The following is a 5,321-nucleotide window of genomic DNA, read 5'->3' on the forward strand; positions in this document are numbered from 1 at the left end:
GGTTTATTTTCTCTATTGCACTTAAAACTGGTTTGGGGGAAGTCCCCTGCCCAGAGTTACCAGCTCTGTGTTGTTGCTGGGACTGAAAGTCCCTCTATAGGCCAGACCCTGTTAACTCCCAGGGACTAATCAGATTTGTATAATCCTTCATACCGTGCAGGGTGGAATCTGGGTGTGGCTGTGCTCCTTGCCTGGGGGCTGGAGGGAGGGGTTACAAGTTTCGGAGAAAATGGCTGCCCTAGTCCTGGGCTCAGGGGTGACTCAGCCCTCAATTCGCTGCCACCTCTCCTGGCCCCCCTTCTCTCCTCAGCCTCTCCCCAGATTCCACTCGTCCGCACCTTCTCCCGCTCTTAAGCACAGGTGAGTGTCTATATCTGAAATGTCCTATGAACAGGGTTCAGTGAAAACAAACAAATGCCAGCCGCGGAAACGGGGAAGGCTGAGTCTTTGTAAGCTCCTCTCTTACCAGCACTGCGTGGTCTGGTCAGCTCTTCAGGCTGCCCCCTTTAGGCTCAGTCCTCCGTGATCATAGAACCCAGATCTCAAATCCCCCGGCGCCAGGAATCCCGAGGATCTCCTTTCCCCAGTCAGGGGCTGTGCCTGTCCCAAGGGATGCGGCTGGGTGCCGTGTGGTTTCCCTCTGACCCCTCTGGGCTCAGAGGTCTGGCAAACTTTCCTGCCCAGATCCCTGGTTTTTACCTTTCCAGAGGAACTCTTCCCTTCCCGGCCGCAAACTGTCTCACCAGCTGAGTATTCTTCACCAATTCGGGGTGGGTGTTATTAGTTTCAGCTGCTCACTCCATTTGCTCCGGGACAAGACCTGGGATGCGTCTGCCTATACCGCCGCCATCTTGAATTCTCTAGAAGAGCATTTTCTTTCCCTAGTATCCCAAGCTGTACTTTCTGCCCATTTGCCCACCCCTAGAGAGAGGCTTTCTGATTGGCTGGATATATGATTTATAGCTCCAATGGGAGTTGGAAAAGTAGCTCTAGAAAGATAAAATGGCTTCTGTAACCAAAAGAAGAGCTTGTCTGATAAGCAGATATCCTCTTTGCTATCCAGAGAAATGCATTCAGTTTGCCAATGTAGATGTAGACACGCCTCCCTGCCTTTCTCATCAGAAGAGCCTCCTGTTCAAGAGGCGAAGAGTTCTGCAGAAAACAATTCTTCAGCAGCCTGCTTGGGAATGTTAGATACCTTCAAGATGTAGAAGAGACATATGAAGTCAGTGAAATTGATGATTATTATAAACATCCCAGAAATAAACCCAAACTGTGTGTGACAAGGGAAACAGGATGTTGGCATGATTGCTAGTGGTGCTCAAAGATAATTAGTCTTGTATATACAGAGAGCTTCTCTAGGGACAATGAGTTCCTACTAAAAGGAATGTTGTCCTGTGTTTTCCCTCAACTGTTTTTTTTCCTCCTATCCATTTCATCACACAAAAGTTATTAAAGGCAAAAAAAGAAAATCCCAGTGTTGTATTTGAGTTTGGAATTTTTTTGATATATAGATTAGGGTAATTCATTTTCAAATGTGTCTTAACTGCTAATAACCCTGTGTTCTATATATTAGTAAATATTATACAAATTTTTACTTCCTGTGTTCTATATACTAGTAAATATTATACACATTTTTACTTATATTTTGGTGTGTGTTAAAATTATTGTGAAAATAAAAATGAAACCAGGCTTCTGAGCAAGATGGCAGCATAGGTAAATGCGGTACTCACCTCCTCCACAACCACATCAAAATTATAAGTAATCCTGGCTGGTGAGTCTCAGTTAGTTGGAGCGTCGTCCAGTACACCAAAGGTTGGAGGGTTTGATTCCCTGTCAGGGCACATATGCAGGTTGCGGATTTGATACCATCAGGGTGTGTTTGGGAGGCAGCCGATAGATCTTTCTCACATTAATGTTTTCTCTCTCTCTCGGCTTCTCTCTAAAATTTAATTTTACAAAATTAAAAAAATATACACTATCAAGAAGAATAGCCCATGAAAATACCTGTGCAGTGTGGGAGATGGAGAAACTGTAGAGTTTGATGTGGTGGAAGGAGAGAAGGGTGCCGAAGCAGCCAATGTGACTGGCCCAGATGGAGTTCCCGTCACAGACGCGGTCACTATGGCAAACTCCATGGACCTCCCCGTAATGCTGGTGAGATTGGAGAGATCAAGGATGGAGTCCCAGAGGGAGCTCAACTTTAGGGACCGGTTCATCGAAATCTAACTTACCATCCAAGGTACTGTAGGGGACCTTCTGGCCCACGACCTTTCCCAGCTGTGGGAGAGGCTGAAGATAAAGAGAATCAACAAGAGGCCAATGGTCCAAACCAGCCATCTGTTCGCCGCAGATACCAGCACCTGTACAACTATTAGCATCGTTCCCGTCCTCCTAATGCTCCTTCACAAGATGGGAAAGAGACCAAGAGACGTGCCATCTGAGAACCCTGCTCTGGCCACTGAGCAGAGCAGTGCTGAGTAACACCAGGCTCCCCAGGCACCTTCACCATCACTGGGTGACCTAAAGAATGAATGACCATTCAAAAAATGAAACAAAGAGCAGACACGACCTTACCAATCCTGAAGAAACATCCAAGCAATAAAGTGGAAGACTAATAACCAAGACGTGGACATTGGAATGTTTACGATTATTCTTTACAAAACAAGTACAAAAAGAATGTCAGCCAATGTTTCCAGCAATTTTTCTGGAATGCCTGCACAGAAGACAAGAGAGCAACCTCCCCAGTTTTGGCAACGACTAGGTTTATATTTTTTTCTTGGTTTCTTGGTTTTTGTTTTGGTCATATGAATTGAAAGAAGAAATATTAATACCACATGGGGAGAACCTCAACCAAAGAAATCTGAAATATATAGTAAATGCTTTTTTGTTCCCTTTTCTAGTTCATTTTGGATGTTGGTGCTAAACTTCCAAGTCTCATGATTTAAAAAGTAATTTTATGCTCTTTTTTATTTATAGGTGAGTGGAGGATAACATTTTTGCTCTCTTCTGCAACTCTAAAAACGTGCAGCATGAAGTTCCTCAAAAATAAAATTTTTACCCTTGAAAGGAAAAAAATACACTAAACTACAGAACAACCATCATTCTAAACCACCTGAAACCTAGTGAATGGAAGTCCTACAACTAAGGATTTAAAGAAGGAGCTACATTGAGATTAGTAGGAGGGGAGGAGATGTGAAACAAACTGGCCCAGTGCCATCGAGTGGCAGATAAACATTGGGAGATATTTCTCAGCTGCAGAAGTCCTCCCCTGAGAATTGAGGTGTCCAAGCCCTACATCAGGGACCCAGCCCAGGGTTCCAGTGTCAGGGAGAGAAGTCTTCATAACTTCTGGCTATACAAACAAGCAGGGATTGTGTCTGAGAGAGACAAAGACTGCTGGAGTCACAGGCAGTTCCTTTTAAAGGGCCCATGCACAGACTAACTCAAACTCACTGCCTCTGAGTTCCAGTGCTGGGGCAGCAGCTTGAAAGGCACCAGAGGCAGACATGGTGGTCACAGCCAGTCCTTGCAGCTGTTTGGCTTGGTAATAAATCCCTCTCATTGATGTGTCAATGTCAATTAAGGTTTAACTACTGATCAGGAGAGTGTATGTAGCCTACATGGGGGTGCCAACATGGAGTACCAGTTTGGGTGAGTAAGGAGGCTGTGCCACTGAACCCTAGAGAACACCTACTACATAAAGCCACTCTACAAAGCCTGGGAGATATAGCAACTCTAGATAATACATAGAAACAAACACAGAGAGGCAGCCAAAATTATGAGACAAAGAAATATGTTCCAAATGACAGAATAAGACAAAACTCCAGAAAAAAAAAAATAAACAAAATGGAGACAGCAATCTACTAGATGCAGACTTCAAAACACTGGTTGTAAGGATGCTCAATGAACTTAGTGAGAACCTCAACAGCATTAAAAAAGACATGGAAACTATAAAAAAGAATCAGTCAGAAATGAAGACTATGGTAACTAAAATGAAAAAAATAGTTTACAAGGACTCAACAATAGAGTAGATAAAGCTGAGAATCAAAACAGTGATTTGGTATATAAAGTATCAAAAAACACCCAATCAGTATAATAAAAAGAAAAAAAGAATCCCAAAAGATGAGGATGGTGTAAAGAACTTTTGGAACAACTTCCAGTGTATCAATATTTGCATCATGGGGTGCCAGAAGGAGAAGAAAAAGAGCAAGAAATTAAAAACTTATTTGAAAAAAAATAATAACAGAAAACTTTCCTAACTTGGTAAAGGCAATGAACACACAAGTCCAGGAACTGTAGAGAATCCCAAACAAGATGAACTCAAAGAGGCCCACACTTTGACACATCATAGTTAAAATGAGAACGTTAAAGACAAAGAGAGGATCTTAAAAGCAGCAAGAGAAAAGCAGTTACCTACAAAGGAGCTCCCATAAGAGCATTACCTGATTTCTCAACATAAACTTTGCAGGTCAGAAGGGATTAGCAAGAAATATTCAAAGTAATTAAAATCAAGGACCTACAATCAAGATTACTCTACCAGGCAAAACTATTATTTAGGATCAAATGATATATAAAGAGCTTCTCAGACAAAAAAAAAAAAAAAAAAAAAAAAAAGCTAAATGAGTTCATCAGCACCAAACCAGAATTACATGAAATGTTGAAGGGTCTTCTTTAAGAAGAAAAAAAGAAGATAAAAAATATGAATATGCCTAGCTGGAATGGCTTAGTGGTTGAGCAAAAACTTATGAACCAGGAGGTCACAGTTCGATTTCCCATTTCAACAGTTGCCAGATGGGAGAGGATTTGGGGGATGGGTAAAAAAGGTGAAGGGATTAAGAAGTACAAATTGGTTGTTATAGAACAGTCATGGGAAGGTAAAGTATAGCATATAGAATATAGTCAATAATATTCTAATAGCTATGTATGGTTTCAGATGGGTATGAGATTTATTGGGATGATTACTTAGTAAGCTAGATAATGTCTGATCACTAGGTTATACACCTGAAACCAATATAATATTATATGTCAACTGTACTTGAAAAGTAAAAAATGATTTAAATATTTTTTAATTCAAAAAAATGAAACTAGACCACCAACTTACACCATACTCAAAAATAATCTCAAAATGGATAAAAGACTTAAATGTAAGATGGTAAACCATACAAATATTAGAGGAATCTACAGGCAGCAAAATCTCAGACATATGCCTAAGCAATATCTTCACCGACACAGCTCCTAGTGTCCCCCCTTCGATGGAAACTATAGAGAAAATAAACAAATGGGACCACATCAAAATAAAAAGCTTCTGCACAGCAAAA

At 41.3% G+C, this 5,321-nt stretch overlaps 1 pseudogene; it reads left to right on the forward strand.

Moving 5' to 3' along the window:
• The first annotated feature begins 1,980 nt into the window (after window positions 1–1,980).
• On the forward strand, window positions 1,981–2,660 carry LOC102250492 (annotated as a pseudogene).
• Window positions 2,661–5,321: the final 2,661 nt, after the last annotated feature.

Source organism: Myotis brandtii, unplaced genomic scaffold (genome assembly GCF_000412655.1).
Source record: "Myotis brandtii unplaced genomic scaffold, ASM41265v1 scaffold649, whole genome shotgun sequence".
Classification (NCBI taxonomy): domain Eukaryota; kingdom Metazoa; phylum Chordata; class Mammalia; order Chiroptera; family Vespertilionidae; genus Myotis; species Myotis brandtii.